Source organism: Ranitomeya variabilis, chromosome 4 (assembly GCF_051348905.1).
Source record: "Ranitomeya variabilis isolate aRanVar5 chromosome 4, aRanVar5.hap1, whole genome shotgun sequence".
Taxonomy (NCBI): Eukaryota; Metazoa; Chordata; class Amphibia; order Anura; family Dendrobatidae; genus Ranitomeya; species Ranitomeya variabilis.
Genome location: NC_135235.1, coordinates 740,836,484 through 740,856,647, shown reverse-complemented (window position 1 = coordinate 740,856,647; position 20,164 = coordinate 740,836,484). Strand labels below are relative to the sequence as shown.

Genomic DNA, 20,164 nt, shown 5'->3' with positions numbered 1-20,164 from the left:
GAGAGCAGAAGCAGACTACAAAGTTAGATGATTTCTGTAAGTTTTCTCCTGTTTACTTTATACTGTTTTGCATAGTTGTATGTCTTTTTATTATCATATTTGTATACCTTTTTCTTTACTGTAAGCACTGAACCTTTTGTATTAAAGTATAAAACGTTAACAAGTTGAACCTTGAATGTTCTAATGAATCCATAGCCTAAGGTGTGTGAGCCTTATGAGTGGTAGACATTATTAGTAGTATTTCCTGGACTCATCGCCCTTGTATTCGGTGAGTGGTGGCAGCGTGTATGAGCGGGTGTGTGGCCTGGGTCGGTGTGTGATTTATGCTCCCATTACAGCATAGGACAGAGGTTGAATGCTGGACTGAGAGGGGAGATAGATTTACCCTTGCAGGCACAACCCCAAGTCACGTGCTGAGAGCGGGTACATGACAAATTAATGACACCATGGAGTGGGATCCGTGACACGGATGCTTTTGGGGCATTTGATAAATTGAAAGAGTGTTTCATGACCACTTCATTTTTATTCCAATCCAAGTTCCAAGAACCATTCATTATGGAGGTGGATGCCTCAGAGATTAGAGTAGGGGCTGTGCTACCTCAAGGTTTCAAAATTCTGACCAACTTGCCATCATGTAGTTTTTTTTTTCTCTAGGAAATTTTCATCTGCTGAGAGAAATTATGATGTTGGGAATCACAAGCTACTCGCGGTTAAATTAGCTTTTGAAGAATGGAGACGTTTTGGAGGAGCATTTCCCGTTCTTGAGTTTTGTCCATGCCCAGATATCCACCCAAGAAAAGTGAATGGGCCATCCCGTACACATGGCTCCACTCCAAACACACATGGCTCCGCTCATACAGCTTGTTCACACATGGTTCCGCTGTATACTTCGTACACACACGGCTCCACTCTGTACACCCCGTACACTCACTGCTCCGCTCCATCCACCTCGTACACACATGGATCCGCTTCGTATACCTCATACACACACTGCTCCGTTCCGTACACCTGGTACATACGTGGCTCTGCTCCGTACACCTCGTACACACATGGCTCCGCCTTGTACCCCTCATACACACAGCTCCGCTCCATACACCTTGTACACAAACGGCTCCACTCCGTACCCCTCGTACACACTCGGCTCCGCTTTATCCACACTGTAAACCCCTCCTGACCCCAAACATAAACTTCCGGTAAATGCTAGACTGTATGGGCTCCTTCCAGGTGTGACGTCATTTCTGGGGGCGTGTCCTATCGGGAGGGGGCGTGTTCTGAGTTCACATCATGGGCGTATTCTCTATTTACCAAGGCGGCAAAGGAAAGCAGCATGACAGCTTGTGGACGCCATGGAGGTTAGTAGTTTCAGGGTGAAAAATGCTACTTGCTGATCCTTATTGGGGGAGGCCCTGTGGTGGTCGACCTACTTGTCTGTGTGGGGGGCGACCTATTGCAGGTTACTGTGGGGGACACCTGTGGTGGGATTTTGGGGGGTGCTGCTGCTGGCTATTGTGGGGGACCCCTGCGGTGGGATTTTGGGGGGTTCTGCTGCTGCTGGCTATTGTGGGGGGACCCCTGCGGTGGGATTTTGGGGGGTGCTGCTGCTGGCTATTGTGGGGGAACCCCTGCCGTGGGATTTTGGGGGGTGCTGCTGCTGGCTATTGCCGGGGGGGACCCCTGCGGTGGGATTTTGGGGGGTGCTGCTGCTGGCTATTGTGGGGGGACCCCTGCGGTGGGATTTTGGGGGGTGCTGCTGCTGGCTATTGTGGGGGAGGACCCCTGCGGTTGGATGTTGGGGGGTGCTGCTGCTGGCTATTGTGGGGGGACCCTGCAGTGGGATTTTGGGGGGTGCTGCTGGCTATTGTGGGGGGACCCTGCGGTGGGATTTTGGGGTGTGCTGCTGCTGCTGGCTATTGTGGGGGGACCCCTGCGGTGGGATTTTGGGGGGTGCTGCTGCTGCTGGCTATTGTGGGGGGACCCCTGCGGTGGGATTTTGGGGGGTGCTGCTGCTGCTGCTGGCTATTGTGGGGGGACCCCTGCGGTGGGATTTTGGGGGGTGCTGCTGTTGGCTATTGTGGGGGGATCCCTGCGGTGGGATTTTGGGGGGTGCTGCTGCTGCTGGCTATTGTGGGGGGGGACCCCTGCAGTGGGATGTTGGGGGGTGCTGCTGCTGGCTATTGTGGGGGGACCCCTGCGGTGGGATTTCGGGGGTGTTGCTGGCTATTGTGGGGGGACCCCTGCGGTGGGATTTTGGGGGGTGCTGCTGGCTATTGTGGGCGGACCCCTGCGGTGGGATTTTGGGGGGTGCTGTTGCTGCTGGCTATTGTGGGATTTTGTGGAGGGGGGGACTGCTGCTGGCTATTGTGGGATTTTGTGGAGGGGGGACTGCTGCTGGCTATTGTGGGATTTTTTTTGGTGGGGGGGACTGCTGCTGGCTGTTGTGGTGGACCCCTGTGGTAGGCGACCTGCCTGTGTGAGGGGGGCGATCTGCTGCAGGCTATTGGGGGACTCCTGACCTGCTTGTGGGGGGGCGACCTGCTGCAGGCTCTTGGGGGTGACCCATTTTAGTGGGGGGCAACCTGCTTGTGGGAGGGTGACCTGCTGATGGCAATTGGGGGACCCCTGTGGTGGGATTTGGGGGTGACCTGCTGCTTATGGGGTGACCTGTTTGGGGTGGGAGACCTGCTGCTGGCTATTGGGGTGACCCCTGTGGTGGGACCCCTGTGGTGTGATTTGGGGGCTACCTGCTGAGGGGGGGGAGACCTGCTGAAAGCTACTGGGGGACCCCTGTGATGGGATGTGGGGAGGCGACCTGCATGTGAGGGGTGACCTGCTGCAGGCTATTGGGGGGACCCCTGTGGTGAGATTTGAGGGCGACCTGCTTGTGGGGTGCGACCTGCTTGTCGTAGAATGTGGGGAGGCGACCTGCTTGTCGTGGAATGTGGGGAGGCGACCTGCTTGTCATGGAATGTGGGGAGGCGACCTGCTTGTCGTGGAATGTGGGGAGGAAACCTGCTTGTCGTGGAATGTGGGGAGGCGACCTGCTTGTCGTGGAATGTGGGGAGGCGACCTGCTGCTAGCTATTGGGGGGGATCCCGTGGTGGGATTTGGGGACGACCTGCTGCTTTCGGATGGAACCCTTTTATTGGGGGGTGACCTGCTGCTTACTGGGGGGGCAACCTGCTTATGGGTTGGATTTGGGGGGGTCCGCGTCCGATGGGGGTTTGTGGGGGTTGGACGTCTGATGGGGGTTTGTGGGGGTTGGACGTCTGATGGGGCATACCTCCCAACCGTCCCGATTTCAGCGTGACAGTCCCGCTTTGGCACCGGGGTCCCGCTGTCCCGCTTCGGGCATTTAAAATCCCGAATTTGCGGCCGCCGGTGAAGCCCCGCCCACTTCCGGGACGTAGAGAGAGCCCGATTAGGTTTGTGGCTGTTTTTTTTTTCTTATACATGCTGGGTCTCCTCCCGACCGATCCCTCCCCCGCCCCCGCCCCCGCCCCCTGTGTGTGCGGCGCTGCCACGCTGAGGAAGAGAGCCAGCAGCGATCAAGATGAGAGGTCAGCGACTCACTACCTGAGGTGTGTGCACAGAGCTCTGGCGTCTCCTGCTCTTAGCTGCTATCCCGGCAGAGAAGGAGAGACGGGGGAGGTGCCGGGACAGTGCAGAGCTGTGAGCAGCCGGAGAAACTGAAGAGCTGCACATGGACAGATCAGCCGCCCCTGCACCACAGAGGAGATTGTGTGTGTGTGTGATGTGTGTGTGTGTGTGAGATGTGTGATGCTGCATTTGTGTGTGTGTCATGTGTGTATGAGGTATCTGGTGTGTGTGATGGCTGGGTGTGTGTGATGGCTGTGTGTGTGTGTGTGATGGCTGGGTGTGTGTGTGTGATGGCTGGGTGTGTGTGTGTGATGGCTGAGTGTGTGTGTGTGATGGCTGGGTGTGTGTGTGTGTGTGATGGCTGGGTGTGTGTGTGTGTGATGGCTGGGTGTGTGTGATGGCTGGGTGTGTGTGATGGCTGCATGTGTGTGATGGCTGCGTGTGTGTGTGTGTGATGGCTGCGTGTGTGTGTGTGTGTGTGATGGCTGCGTGTGTGTGTGATGGCTGCGTGTGTGTGTGTGATGGCTGCGTGTGTGTGTGTGTGTGATGGCTGCGTGTGTGTGTGTGTGTGATGGCTGCGTGTGTGTGTGATGGCTGCGTGTGTGTGTGTGATGGCTGCGTGTGTGTGTGTGATGGCTGCGTGTGTGTGATGGCTGCGTGTGTGTGATGACTGCGTGTGTGTGTGATGACTGCGTGTGTGTGTGATGGCTGCGTGTGTGTGTGTGTGATGGCTGCGTGTGTGTGTGATGACTGCGTGTGTGTGTGATGGCTGTGTGTGTGTGTGATGGCTGCATGTGTGATGCATTTGTGTCAAAGCTGCATGTGTTTGTGAGCTGCGTTTGTGATGCTGCGTGTGTATGTGTGATACTGTGTGTGTGTGATGCTGCATGTGTGTGAGCTGCGTGCCTGTATGTCATTATACAGTATGGAGAACTGTGGCCATAATACAGTATGGAGCATCATGTGGGGTCATTATACAGTATGGAGCATCATGTGCAGTCATTATACAGTATGGAGCATCATGTGCGGTCATTATACAATATGGAGCATCATGTGCAGCCAGTATACAGTATGGAGCATCATGTGTGGTCATTATACAATATGGAGCATCATGTGCAGTCATTATACAGTAAGGAGCATCATGTGCAGCCATTATACAGTATGGAGCATCATGTGCGGTCATTATACAATATGGAGCATCATGTGTGGTCATTATACAGTATGGAGCATCATGTGCGGCCATTATACAGTATGGAGCATCATGTGCAGTCATTATACAGTATGGAGCATCATGTGCGGTCATTATACAGTATGGAGCATCATGTGCAGCCAGTATACAGTATGGAGCATCATGTGCGGTCATTATACAATATGGAGCATCATGTGTGGCCATTATACAGTATGGAGCATCATGTGTGTTCATTATACAGTATGGAGCATGATGTGCGGTCATTATACAATATGGAGCATCATGTGCAGCCAGTATACAGTATGGAGCATCATGTGCGGTCATTATACAATATGGGGCATCATGTGCGGTCATTATACAGTATGGAGCATCATGTGCGGTCATTATACAGTATGGAGCATCATGTGCGTTCATTATACAGTATGGAGCATCATGTGCGGCCATTATACAGTATGCATGCGGTCATTATACAGTATGGAGCATCATGTGCGGCCATTATACAGTATGGAGCATCATGTGCGGTCATTATACAGTATGGAGCATCATGTGCGGTCATTATACAGTATGGAGCATCATGTGCGGCCATTATACAGTATGCATGCGGTCATTATACAGTATGGAGCGTCATGTGTGTTCATTATACAGTATGGAGCGTCATGTGTGGCCATTATACAGTATGGGGCATCATGTGTGGTCATTATACAGTATGGAGCACTGTGTGGCCATATTTTTTTGTTTATAACTATTGTATATGAAACAGTGTGATCAGCAGTGCTAAATGGGTGTGCTTGGGACGTGGATATGGGTGTGACTAATTATGAATGGGTGTGGTCAGAGGCGTGGCCTAAAATTTGCCGCGGCGCGCGAAGCGCGCCGCAAACTTTGTCCCTCTTTCCCATCTTCAAAAGTTGGGAGGTATGTGATGGGGGTTTGTGGGGGTTGGACGTCCGATGGGGGTTTGTGGGGGTTGGACGTCCGATGGGGGTTGGACGTTTGATGGGGGTTTATGCTGGGGGGTTAAGCTGGGGTGGCGTTTGATGGGGGGTGTCTGATGGGATTTATGGTTGGGGAAGGGGGCGTCATATTTGGATTTACGCTTGAGGGGAGGGAATTTCTGGTGGGCTTTGGATTTATGCTGTGGGGTCCACTGGTTAATGTGAGGTGGAGGTTTCTGACTGGGGGAGCGAGGTTATGCTGTGTGGCCCGCTGGTTAATGTGAGGTGGAGGTTTCTGACTGGGGGATCCAGGTTATGCTGTGTGGCCCTCTGGTTGATGTGGGGGGGGCTAATGCTTCATTGGGGTACACAAAAAAAACATGGGTGTATGCTGCTTATGCTATGCAAAAAAAGAAAAATTAGGTATTTCCCTGTAGAGGAGGCTACACCACCAACTGGCACGAAGCTAATCCGTTTTAGCTTAATGTCAGTAAGAGGCAGACATGGGTCTGGACCGCCCAGCCCAGTTTCTGACTTAGGTTTTTTTTTTTTTTTTATTAACTATTTTCCTTTTTCTTATTAATTTTTTTTTTTTTTTTCAGATACGGCTTTTGAGGGCGACAGTGGAATTGTCACTCTAATCTCCCACCTAGAATTGTCACTACCGTATCATCTGTGGTCTACAAGGCAAGGCCCCAACACATCAAGAGTGTTTGTGGTTCCCCAGAGGACGGTCCATGCCACGAATCCCCCTATCCTCTCGCCCCCCAGAGCCAGATAGAGTAGGGAGGGAAGACGAATCCATTATGTGCCAGCCGCCGAAAAGTCTGCGTCCAGGTTATTCCATGCCCATCTTCATCATCGGTCTGCGAAGAATGATTTGTGATCTTCAGGACAGGTATACCCTACCAGGCAGTGAGGGGGCTACTTTAAAAAAAAAAAAAAAAAGGAAAGGACAGGGCAAATATGTCCTAGTTTTCCCCTGAGCAATATGGACGTCTCCTGGGGAAACCTTCCTATTCATGCAGCCTCCATGTTTTCCATAGGCTCCTGTGACCCTGCTCTTAAAATATCCAGGCTTCGGTCTAGGCCTTCTCTGGTGGCCGGTCCACACCGCCAGTGCCCTGAACAATCATGCACGCCAACTTTCTAGTGCGTCCTACTCTGCGCCTATCAGTTTAAGAGTACTTCACTTCTGCAACAGAGGACTAAAGTCTGCCTCCCAAGAGATCTGCTGTTCAATTTTGTTGGTTTTGGAAATGTTCTGTCCAAAAAACAACGGGACAACTCTCCGACCCACCAGGAAAAGACGAGACCTTCCTTTAGGCCAGCCCCCTCCTGGCATCCATGAACCCACCAGCACTGGTCTGCTAGGCCTGGATCTAGCAGACTCTCTTCGACATGATGGGGCGTTCCCACCTTGGATGTTTCTCAGGGTCGGCTGCCGTGTCCTTCACTATTCAAGGCCGGTATTATGATCTCTGGTCCAGGACACCGAAACCTCAGACACCGGAGGCAGGCCTGGGGGGGCAGAGCCACATACCCTACTGATAGTCCTGCCCACATGCACCAACAGCATATTACAGTTTTACAATACTTTAGAAATGCATAAAATGAAACAAGCAAAGGCATAAAGTTATTCAATGCAAAAAAAATGCAGTTTTATAAAATTAGAAATGTTTCTATATCTAATGTTAAAATGATATTCAGTATTTCTATAAGTAAAAGTCTGTAATTTCTGTGGGAAATGGTCATTTGTTCCTCTTAAACCAGTTCTGAATGTAAATAAAACATTGCTCTGATTAAGTCTCCACATTGTATTTTAGCCTTTCATTTCATGAGCAGGGCAGGACAAACCCATGATGTATCTGTAACACATGGAAGGTGCTATAATAACAGCCTTAGGCTGGTTTCACACCAGCGTTCGGCAGGGCTGCGGATGGCAGCCTTCTTCCTCCGTTAAGGCTACTTTCACATTAGCGTCGTGTGACGCACGTCTCAATGCGTCGTTTTGTAGAAAAAACGCATCCTGCAAAGTTGCCCGCAAGATGCGTTTTTTCTCCATAGACTTACATTAGCGACGCATTGGGACGGATTGCCACACGTCGCATCCGTCGTGCGACGGATGCGTCGTGTTTTGGGGGACCGTCGGCACAAAAAAAGTTCCATGTAACGTTTTTTCGTGTGTCGAGTCCGCCATTTTCGACCCCCCCGGGGGGGGGGGGGAGACAAGTTCCCTTTAAGGCCGGAGTCACACTAGAGAGGAATATGGACGAGTGCTATGCGAGAAAAAAAATCGCATAGCACTCGGACCAATGTTAATCTATTGGGCAGCTCCCATCACTTTTTTTTTTTCACGGCCGTCTTATATGTGTGAGTGAAATTGCAGTATGCTGCGATTTGCACCTTATATCAGCCAAGACTCGCCAATGAAAGTCTGTTTGTGCAAGAAAAACTCGCACCACACCGGCCATCAGTGTGACTTGCGAGAAATACACAACGGTGTCCTTTGAAAGGCCGACAATTCAGGTGCAGTGTACAGTAAAATCACACTGACAGGTTACAATAGAATAGATATATACACATAGTATAGGTGTATATGAAATCTAAAGAGATACACTACAGACCAAAAGTTTGGACACACCTTCTCATTTAAAGATTGCACAATTTTCATAGTCATGAAAATACAGAAAATTCACACTGAAGGCATCAAAACTATGAATGAACACATGTGGAATTATATACTTAACAAAAAAGTGTGAAACAACTGAAATTATGTCTTATATTCTAGGTTCTTCAAAGTAGCCACCTTTTGCTTTGATGACTGCTTTGCACACTCTTGGCATTCTCTTGAGGAGCTTCAAGAGGTAGTCACAGGAAATGGTTTTCACTTCACAGGTGTGCCCTGTCAGGTTTAATAAGTGGGATTTCTTGCCTTATAAATGGGGTTGGGACCATCGGTTGTGTTGTGCAGAAGTCTGGTGGATACACAGCTGATAGTCCTACTGAATAGACTGTTAGCTGCTTTGTTTCTTGCCATAATACAAATTCTAAGTAAAGAAAAATGAGTGACCATCATTACTTTAAGAAATGAAGGTCAGTCGGTCCGAAAAATTGGGAAAAGTTTGAAAGTGTCCCCAAGTGCAGTGACAAAAACCATCAAGCGCTACAAAGAAACTGGCTCACATGAGGACCGCCCCAGGAACGGAAGACCAAGAGTCACCTCTGCTTCTGAGGATAAGTTTATCCGAGTCACCAGCCTCAGAAATCGCAGGTTAACAGCAGCTCAGATTAGAGACCAGGTCAATGCCACACAGAGTTCTAGCAGCAGACAAATCTCTACAACAACTGTTAAGAGGAGACTTTGTGCAGCAGGCCTTCATGGTAAAATAGCTGCTAGGAAATCACTGCTAAGGACAGGCAACAAGCTGAAGAGACTTGTTTGGGCTAAAGAACACAAGGAATGGACATTAGACCAGTGGAAATCTGTGCTTTGGTCTGATGAGTCCAAATTTGAGATCTTTGGTTCCAACCACCGTGTCTCTGTGCAACACAGAAAAGGTGAACGGATCGACTCTACATGCCTGGTTCCCACCGTGAAGCATGGAGGAGGAGGTGTGATGGTGTGGGGGTGCTTTGCTGGTGACACTGTTGGGGATTTATTCAAAATTGAAGGCATACTGAACCAGCATGGCTACCACAGCATCTTGTAGCGGCATGCTATTCCATCCGGTTTGCTTTTAGTTGGACCATCATTTATTTTTCAACAGGACAATGACCCCAAACACACCTCCAGGCTCTATAAGGGCTATTTAACCAAGAAGGAGAGTGATGGGGTGCTACGCCAGATGACCTGGCCACAGTCACCAGACCTGAACCCAATCGATATGGTTTGGGGTGAGCTGGACCGCAGAGTGAAGGTAAAGGGGCCAACAAGTGCTAAGCATCTCTGGGAACTCCTTCAAGATTGTTGGAAGACCAGTCCCGGTGACTACCTCTTGAAGCTCATCAAGAGAATGCCAAGAGTGTGCAAAGCAGTCATCAAAGCAAAAGGTGGCTACTTTGAAGAACCTAGAATATAAGACATATTTTCAGTTGTCTTACACTTCTTTTTGTTAAGTACATAATTCAACATAGTTTTGATGCCTTCAGTGTGAATGTACAATTTTCATAGTCATGAAAATACAGGAAAATCTTTAAATGAGAAGGTGTCTCCAAACATTTGAGCTGTACTGTGTGTGTGTATGTGTATATATATATATATATATACTAGCTATTGAACCCGTTCTACGCCCGGGTGGCGAGCATTTATATTGGTATACGGTCTCCATCCAGGTATGTGCTGCTCCCATCTTGCTCTCCCATCCTGTCATGTGCTGCTCCATCCTGTGTCCTCATCCTGTCATGTGCTCCCATCCTGCGCCCCCATCCTGTCATATGCTGCTCCATCCTACACCCCCATCCTGTCATGTGTGTGCCCCCATTCTGTCATGTGCTGCTCCCATCCTGTGCTCCCATCCTGCGCCCCATCCTGTCATGTGCTCCCATCCTACACCCCCATCCTATCATGTGTGCGCCCCCATTCTGTCATGTGCTGCTCCCATTGTGCGCAATCATTTTGTCATGTGCTGCTCCCATCCCGCGCCCTCATTCTGTCATGTGCTGCTCCCATCCCATGCCCCCATTCTATCATGTGCTGCTCCCATCCTGTGCCCCCATTCTGTTGTAATGTGCTTGCACCCATTCTGCCTGTTCCTGTTTCCATTCTGCCATATGTTGCTCCCATCTTTCTCTCTCCGGCTCTACTGCCTGCGGGCGGCTGTGCTGAGTGCGGGCGGCTGTGCTGAGTGCGGGCGGCTGTGCTGAGTGCGGGCGGCTGTGCTGAGTGCGGGCGGCTGTGCTGAGTGCCGGCGGCTGTGCGTATCTGTGCTGAGTGCCGGCGGCTGTGCGTGGCTGTGCTGAGTGCCGGCGTCTGTGCTGAGTGCCGGCGGCTGTGCGTGGCTGTGCTGAGTGCCGGCGGCTGTGCGTGGCTGTGCTGATTGCCGGCGGCTGTGCGTGGCTGTGCTGAGTGCCGGAGGCTATGCGTGGCTGTGCTGAGTGCCGGCGGCTGTGCGTGGCTGTGCTGAGTGCCGGCGGCTGTGCGTGGCGGTGCTGAGTGCGGGCGGCTGTGCGTGGCGGTGCTGAGTGCGGGCGGCTGTGCGTGGCGGTGCTGAGTGCGGGCGGGTGTGCGCGGCTGTGGTGAGTGCGGGCGGCTGTGCTGAGTGCCGGCGGCTGTGCGTGGCTGTGCTGATTGCGGGCAGCTGTGCGTGGCTGTGGTGAGTGCGGGCGGCTGTGCGTGGCTGTGGTGAGTGGGGGCGGCTGTGCATGGCTGTGCTGAGTGCCGGCGGCTGTGCGTGGCAGTGCTGAGTGCGGGCGGCTGTGCGTGGCGGTGCTGAGTGCGGGCGGCTGTGCGTGGCGGTGCTGAGTGCGGGCGGGTGTGCGCGGCTGTGGTGAGTGCAGGCGGCTGTGCTGAGTGCCGGCGGCTGTGCGTGGCTGTGCTGATTGCGGGCAGCTGTGCGTGGCTGTGGTGAGTGCGGGCGGCTGTGCGTGGCTGTGGTGAGTGGGGGCGGCTGTGCGTTGCTGTGGTGAGTGGGGGCGGCTGTGGTGAGTGCGGGCGGCTGTGCGTGGCTGTGCTGAGTGTGTGCGGCTGTGCGTGGCTGTGTTGAGTGCGGGCGGCTGTGCGTGGCTGTGCTGAGTGCGGGCGGCTGTGCGTGGCTGTGCTGAGTGTGGGCGGCTGTGCGTGGCTGTGTTGAGTGCGGGCGGCTGTGCGTGGCTGTGCTGAGTGCGGGCGGCTGTGCGTGGCTGTGCTGAGTGCGGGCGGCTGTGCGTGGCTGTGGTGAGTGCGGGCAGCTGTGCTGAGTGCGGGCGGCTGTGCTGAGTGCGGGCGGCTGTGCTGAGTGCCGGCGGCTGTGCTGAGTGCCGGCGGCTGTGCTGAGTGGGGGCGGCTGTGCGTGGCTGTGGTGAGTGCGGGCGGCTGTGCATGGCTGTGGTGAGTGCGGGCGGCTGTGCGTGGCTGTGCTGAGTGCGGGAGGCTGTGCGTGGCTGTGCTGAGTGCGGGAGGCTGTGCGTGGCTGTGCTGAGTGCGGGCGGCTGTGCGTGGCTGTGCTGAGAGCGGGCGGCTGTGCGTGGCTGTGCTGAGTGTGGGCGGCTGTGCGTGGCTGTGTTGAGTGCGGGCGGCTGTGCGTGGCTGTGCTGAGTGCGGGCGGCTGTGCGTGGCTGTGCTGAGTGTGGGCGGCTGTGCGTGGCTGTGTTGAGTGCGGGCGGCTGTGCGTGGCTGTGCTGAGTGCGGGCGGCTGTGCGTGGCTGTGCTGAGTGCGGGCGGCTGTGCGTGGCTGTGGTGAGTGCGGGCAGCTGTGCTGAGTGCGGGCGGCTGTGCTGAGTGCGGGCGGCTGTGCTGAGTGCCGGCGGCTGTGCTGAGTGCCGGCGGCTGTGCTGAGTGGGGGCGGCTGTGCGTGGCTGTGGTGAGTGCGGGCGGCTGTGCATGGCTGTGGTGAGTGCGGGCGGCTGTGCGTGGCTGTGCTGAGTGCGGGAGGCTGTGCGTGGCTGTGCTGAGTGCGGGAGGCTGTGCGTGGCTGTGCTGAGTGCGGGCGGCTGTGCGTGGCTGTGCTGAGAGCGGGCGGCTGTGCGTGGCTGTGCTGAGTGCGGGCGGCTGTGCGTGGCTGTGCTGAGTGCGGGCAGCTGTGCTGAGTGCGGGCGGCTGTGCGTGGCTGTGCTAAGTGCAGGCGGCTGTGCATGGTTGTGTTCTACGCCTGGGTGGCGAGCATTTATATTGGTATACGGTCTCCATCCAGGTATGTGCTGCTCCCATCTTGCTCTCCCATCCTGTCATGTGCTGCTCCATCCTGTGTCCTCATCCTGTCATGTGCTCCCATCCTGCGCCCCCATCCTGTCATATGCTGCTCCATCCTACACCCCCATCCTGTCATGTGTGTGCCCCCATTCTGTCATGTGCTGCTCCCATCCTGTGCTCCCATCCTGCGCCCCATCCTGTCATGTGCTCCCATCCTACACCCCCATCCTATCATGTGTGCGCCCCCATTCTGTCATGTGCTGCTCCCATTGTGCGCAATCATTCTGTCATGTGCTGCTCCCATCCCGCGCCCTCATTCTGTCATGTGCTGCTCCCATCCCATGCCCCCATTCTATCATGTGTTGCTCCCATCCTGTGCCCCCATTCTGTTGTAATGTGCTTGCACCCATTCTGCCTGTTCCTGTTTCCATTCTGCCATATGTTGCTCCCATCTTTCTCTCTCCGGCTCTACTGCCTGCGGGCGGCTGTGCTGAGTGCGGGCGGCTGTGCTGAGTGCGGGCGGCTGTGCTGAGTGCGGGCAGCTGTGCTGAGTGCGGGCGGCTGTGCTGAGTGCCGGCGGCTGTGCGTATCTGTGCTGAGTGCCGGCGGCTGTGCTGAGTGCCGGCGGCTGTGCGTGGCTGTGCTGAGTGCCGGCGGCTGTGCGTGGCTGTGCTGATTGCCGGCGGCTGTGCGTGGCTGTGCTGAGTGCCGGCGGCTGTGCGTGGCTGTGCTGAGTGCCGGCGGCTGTGCGTGGCTGTGCTGAGTGCCGGCGGCTGTGAGTGGCTGTGCTGAGTGCCGGCGGCTGTGCGTGGCTGTGCTGAGTGCCGGCGGCTGTGCGTGGCTGTGCTGAGTGCCGGAGGCTATGCGTGGCTGTGCTGAGTGCCGGCGGCTGTGCGTGGCTGTGCTGAGTGCCGGCGGCTGTGCGTGGCGGTGCTGAGTGCGGGCGGCTGTGCGTGGCGGTGCTGAGTGCGGGCGGCTGTGCGTGGCGGTGCTGAGTGCGGGCGGGTGTGCGCGGCTGTGGTGAGTGCGGGCGGCTGTGCTGAGTGCCGGCGGCTGTGCGTGGCTGTGCTGATTGCGGGCAGCTGTGCGTGGCTGTGGTGAGTGCGGGCGGCTGTGCGTGGCTGTGGTGAGTGGGGGCGGCTGTGCGTGGCTGTGCTGAGTGCCGGCGGCTGTGCGTGGCGGTGCTGAGTGCGGGCGGCTGTGCGTGGCGGTGCTGAGTGCGGGCGGCTGTGCGTGGCGGTGCTGAGTGCGGGCGGGTGTGCGCGGCTGTGGTGAGTGCAGGCGGCTGTGCTGAGTGCCGGCGGCTGTGCGTGGCTGTGCTGATTGCGGGCAGCTGTGCGTGGCTGTGGTGAGTGCGGGTGGCTGTGCGTGGCTGTGGTGAGTGGGGGCGGCTGTGCGTGGCTGTGGTGAGTGGGGGCGGCTGTGGTGAGTGCGGGCGGCTGTGCGTGGCTGTGCTGAGTGCGGGCGGCTGTGCGTGGCTGTGTTGAGTGCGGGCGGCTGTGCGTGGCTGTGCTGAGTGCGGGCGGCTGTGCGTGGCTGTGCTGAGTGCGGGCGGCTGTGCGTGGCTGTGATGAGTGCGGGCGGCTGTGCGTGGCTGTGCTGAGTGCGGGCGGCTGTGCGTGGCTGTGCTGTGTGCGGGAGGCTGTGCGTGGCTGTGCTGAGTGCGGGCGGCTGTGCGTGGCTGTGCTGAGAGCGGGCGGCTGTGCGTGGCTGTGCTGAGTGCGGGCGGCTGTGCGTGGCTGTGCTGAGTGCGGGCGGCTGTGCTGAGTGCGGGCGGCTGTGCGTGGCTGTGCTAAGTGCAGGCGGCTGTGCATGGTTGTGCTGAGTGCGGGCGGCTGTGCGTGGCTGTGCTGAATGCGGGCGGCTGTGCGTGACTGTGCTGAGTGCAGGCGGCTGTGCGTGGCTGTGGTGAGTGCGGGCGGCTGTGCGTGGCTGTGGTGAGTGCGGGCGGCTGTGCTTGGCTGTGCCTGAGTGCGGGCGGCTGTGCGTGGCTGTGCTGAGTGCGGGCGGCTGTGCGTGGCTGTGCTGAGTGCGGGCAGCTGTGCGTGGCTGTGGTGAGTGCGGGCGGCTGTGCGTGGCTGTGCTGAGTGCGGGCGGCTGTGCGTGGCTGTGTTGAGTGCCGGCGGCTGTGCGTGGCTGTGCTGAGTGCAGGCGGCTGTGCATGGTTGTGCTGAGTGCGGGCGGCTGTGCGTGGCTGTGCTAAGTGCGGGCGGCTGTGCGTGGCTGTGGTGAGTGTGGGCGGCTGTGCGTGGCTGTGGTGAGTGCGGGCGGCTGTGCGTGGCTGTGCCTGTGTGCGGGTGGCTGTGCGTGGCTGTGCTGAGTGCGGGCGGCTGTGCGTGGCTGTGCTGAGTGCGGGCAGCTGTGCGTGGCTGTGGTGAGTGCGGGCGGCTGTGCGTGGCTGTGCTGGGCGCCGAGTGCTGGGGGCCTGAGCAGGCGGCGACACCGGCGCGCTGTGGGGTCAGGTGCCGGAGTCGCCGCTATCTCAGGCCCCCGGCACTTGCTATATTTACCTGACTGTCCCGTTCCACTGCTGCGCGCCACTTCATCCTCCACATCCTCTGGCTGTGACTGTTCAGTCAGAGGGCGGCACGCATTAAGCGCGTCATCGTGCCCTCTGAACTGAACATCACAGGCAGAGGATGGAGCAGCGCGCATCGGTGGAACGGGACAGTCAGGTAAATATAGCATACTCACCCCCTCCTGGCTCGTCCCTGCTTTTCCGTTGGAGATCGCAGTGTGCGTTCAGTGCTTACGCATACCGCGATCTCCTGGGAGCATCACTCTGTGGGGTCCAGACTGCGTCGGCGCTTGCGCTTGCGCAGTCCATAAGGGCTTCGGACAGAGTGACGCTCCCAGCGTTATATTATAGATATATATATAGATATATATATAGATATATATTGTAGCATAGCGCCTACTACGTGTCTTGGGGAACACTCGCTTGGCAGCAGAATCAAAGCACTCGGGCACGGTTTTCTATCAAAAAACAGTCTTTTCGGTTTATTTCATATAATGTAAACCACATCCACAGGAACTTGGTAACAGTTTGAACACAGTCTGCATATATTCATCTTTACCACAGTTCGTCTCTGACCCCAGTCAGCATTATACGCGGTTTTCAGACCGTTACCCGTTGGCAACCTTTACGGGTTCCTGGACACCTCTTGGCCTCCGAGGTGCCCATACACAATGTCTCTCACTCTGACCCCGGTCAGTGTCACACGGTTCCTTCCCGTTACCTGTTGGTGCCGCACAGGTTTCCTGTTGTGAACTCTATTTTTGGGCTCCCTCTAGTGGTCACAAGCGGTACTGTGTAGTGTTGTCTTTCTGCAGGTTGCAGCATCAGCTGGTTCGTTATCCTTGGTTGGTTTCCTATTTAGCCCACCTGGATACTCAGTTCCTTGCCTGCTATCAATGTATTCAGTGCTCTTCAGATTCCTTGTGTCTACCTTGCTCCCAGTCTCTCCAAGACAAGCTAAGTCTTTGTTTGATCATTTTTTGATTATCAGCGTTCATTATGTTTTTAGTCCAGCTCGTTAAAATGTGATTTCCTCGCTTGCTGGTTGCTCTAGGGGACTGAGTTTCTCCCCCCACACCGTTAGTTGGTGTGGGGGTTCTTGAAATCTCAGAGTGGATATTTTGTAAGGGTTTTTTACTGACCGCATAGATTCCCTTTTCTATTTTCTGCTATCTAGTATTAGTGGGCCTCATTTGCTGAATCTGCTTTCACCCCTGTGTATGTGCCTTCCTCTTACCTCACCGTTATTATTTGTTGGGGGCTTCTATATCTTTGGGGATTATTTATCTGGAGGCAAGAGAGGTCTTTCTTTCTCTCTAGGGGTAGTTAGTTCCTCAGGCTGGCTCGAGACGTCTAGGATTTTTAGGCACGTTCACCGGCTACTTCTAGTGTGTTTGGATAGGTTCAGATTTGCGGTCAGTCCAGTTTGCCACCTCCCTAGAGGTTGTCCTATGTTTGTTACTTAGCTGGAGTAATTTGTGATCCTCAACCACTAAGGATCATAACAGTATAGCAGGCCCAAAAAGTGTTTAATGCATCGCAGAAGTGGGATAAAAAGAAGACCTGAGTACATTTTTTTTTTCCCTCCCGCTTTTCCTTTGCTGCAGTCTGTTTAGCTTCTTTCATCCCCTTGAACTCTGGGTGGTTTTGAGCTCAGCTGCAGACATGAATGTTCAGACTCTGACTTCTAGTGTGGATCATCTTACTGCACGGGTGCAAAGTATTCAGGATTTTGTTATTCATAGCCCTATGTCAGAACCAAAGATACCCATTCCTGAGTTGTTTTCTGGAGATAGATCTAGGTTTCTAAATTTTAAGAATAACACTGGTCAACAGCATTTTTGGTGCCAAAGATATTTCATCGAATTTAGGGTATTTTTGGGGTGCTGATTCTGAATATGTCATCAGTTTTGCCAGATTGGCTCAAGTTTTTGAGATTTTTGGTATCTTATTTATAGCACTTTTTGGTAAATGCGACGCATCATCTCATTAATTTCTTTGGATTAGTACTTGAACTGAGCAGTTCTCAATATAGTTTTGTGTTAATTAGTGTTCTAAAAGTTTGTTCATAGCTTGATTTTTGCACTAACTTTATGTTGTTGTCTGTTTTCCAGTGAAAAGCATGAACTCATCAAGAAGAAGTTGTCTTAACGATCCAGACTCATTCTGTTACATTTGTGGTGAATACACACTGCCAAAACATAGAAGAAACATAACAGACTTCGTAAAAAAGTGTATTTTGCCTATTTTGGGGTTATGCTTGGGGACCAAGACAAGTTTTGGGCACCACACATAGTGTGCAAAGCATGTATCGAATTATTACGAAAATGGAGCAAAGGACAAAGAAAAAGCTTCAAATTTGGTGTTCCAAAGGTGTGGAGAGAGCCAAAAAATCATCATGATGACTGTTATTTATGGTAAACACAGGTACAGGCACATCTTCACAATGAGGGACAGGCCTTTTTGCAGATTCCATGTTACTCCCATTTTCGTTTCTTATGCTTATTGAATCCTTGCACTTGCACTGCACAGAAATAACAGTCATCATGATGATTTTTTGGCTCTCTCCACACCATTGGAACACCAAATTTGAAGCTTTTTCTTTGTCCTTTGCTCCATTTTCGTAATAATTCGATACATGCTTTGCACACTATGTGTGGTGCTCAAAACTTGTCTTGGTCCCCAAGCTTAACCCCAAAATAGGCAAAATACACTTTTTTTTACGAAGTCTGTTATGTTTCTTCTATGTTTTGGCAGTGTGTATTCACTACAAATGTAACAGAATGAGTCTGGATCGTTAAGACAACTTCTTCTTGATGAGTTCATGCTTTTCACTGGAAAACAGACAACAACATAAAGTTAGTGCAAAAATCAAGCTATGAACAAACTTTTAGAACACTAATTAACACAAAACTATATTGAGAACTGCTCAGTTCAAGTATTAATCCAAAGAAATTAATGAGATGATGCGTCGCATTTACCAACAAGTGCTATAAATAAGATACCAAAAATGTCATAAACTTGAGCCAATCTGGCAAAACTGATAGCATATTCAGAATCAGCACCCCAAAAATACCCCAAATTCATTAAAATATTTTGGACACCAGAAAAAAAAAAATTTTTTGTTGACCTGTGTAATTGTAAGTTATTTCTATCTCTGAGACCTCGTTCCTCTGGTGATTCCGCTCAGCAAGTTAAAATTGTTATCTCCTTGTTGCGTGGCGACCCTCAAGATTGGGCTTTCTCTCTGGCGCCAGGAGATCCTGCATTGCTTAATGTAGATGCATTTTTTCTGGCTCTTGGACTGCTTTATGAGGAGCCTAATCTTGAGAATCAGGCAGAAAAAGCGTTGCTGGCTATCTCTCAAGGTCAGGATGAAGCAGAGGTGTATTGTCAAAAATTTCGGAAATGGTCGGTGCTTACTCAATGGAATGAGTGTGCCCTGGCTGCAAATTTCAGAGAAGGTCTTTCTGAGGCCGTTAAGAATGTTATGGTGGGGTTTCCCACCCCTACAAGTCTGAGTGATTCTATGGCTTTAGCCATTCAGGTTGATCGGCGTTTGCGGGAGCGCAAATCTGCTCATCCTTTGGCGGTATTTTCTGGACAGAGACCTGAGTCTATGCAATGTGACCGAACTCTGACCAGAATTGAGCGACAAAGTCATAGACGTCAAAATGGGTTGTGCTTTTACTGTGGTGATTCTACTCATGTTATCTCAGCATGCTCTAAACGCTTAAAAAAATCACTAAACCTGTCACCATTGGTACTATACAGCCTAAATTTATTTTGTCTGTTACTTTGATTTGTTCTTTGTCGTCCTACCCGGTTATGGCTTTTGTGGATTCGGGTGCTGCCCTGAATCTGATGGATTTGTCGTTTGCCAGGCGCTGTGGTTTTGTCCTGGAGCCTTTGGAATTTCCTATTCCTCTGAGGGGAATTGATGCTACACCATTGGCTGAGAATAAGCCTCAGTATTGGACGCAAATGACCATGTGCATGACTCCCGTACATCAGGAGGTGATTCGCTTTCTTGTTCTGCATAATTTGCATGATGTTGTCGTTTTGGGTCTGCCATGGCTGCAAGCTCATAATCCAGTTTTAGATTGGAAAGCTATGTCTGTGTCTAGTTGGGGTTGTCAGGGAATTCATGGCGATACTCCGTTGGCGTCTATTGCTTCTTCCACTCCTTCTGAGGTCCCTGAGTTTTTGTCTGACTTCCAGGATGTATTTGATGAGCCCAGGTCCAGTGCCCTGCCCCCTCATAGGGATTGTGACTGTGCTATAAATTTAATTCCTGGTAGTAAATTCCCTAAGGGACGACTTTTTAATTTGTCTATACCAGAGCATGCCGCGATGCGGAGTTATATAAAGGAGTCTTTGGAGAAGGGACATATTCGCCCATCCTCTTCCCCTCTTGGTGCAGGATTTTTTTTTGTGGCCAAGAAGGACGGTTCTTTGAGACCTTGTATAGATTATCGTCTTCTGAATAAAATTACAGTCAAATTTCAGTATCCTTTGCCACTATTGTCTGATTTGTTTGCTCGGATTAAGGGTGCCAGTTGGTTCACCAAGGTAGATCTCCGTGGTGCGTATAACCTTGTGCGCATTAAGCAGGGAGATGAATGGAAAACAGCATTTAATATGCCCGAAGGCCATTTTGAGTACTTAGTGATGCGTTTTGGACTCTCTAATGCTCCTTCTGTGTTTCAGTCCTTCATGCATGACATCTTCCGAGAATATCTGGATACATTTATGATTGTTTATCTGGATGACATTTTGGTCTTTTCTGATGATTGGGAGTCCCATGTGAAGCAGGTCAGGATGGTGTTTCAGGTCCTGCGTGCTAATGCTTTATTTGTGAAGGGCTCAAAATGCCTCTTCGGAGTACAGAAGGTCTCCTTTTTGGGTTTTATTTTTTCTCCTTCTACTGTGGAGATGGACCCAGTCAAGGTCCAGGCTATTCATGACTGGACTCAGCCCACGTCTGTTAAGAGTCTTCAGAAGTTCTTGGGTTTTGCTAATTTTTATCGTCGTTTCATTGCTAATTTTTCTAGCGTGGTTAAACCTTTGACGGATTTGACCAAGAAGGGTTCTGA

At 52.7% G+C, this 20,164-nt stretch overlaps 1 long non-coding RNA gene across 1 annotated transcript; it reads left to right on the top strand.

Annotated features, from left to right (window-relative positions):
• The first annotated feature begins 1,244 nt into the window (after nt 1-1,244).
• Nucleotides 1,245-7,532, top strand: LOC143768042 (uncharacterized). Its single transcript, XR_013213781.1, has 2 exons — nt 1,245-1,352; nt 6,324-7,532. It is a non-coding gene; the product is annotated as an uncharacterized LOC143768042 (long non-coding RNA).
• Nucleotides 7,533-20,164: the final 12,632 nt, after the last annotated feature.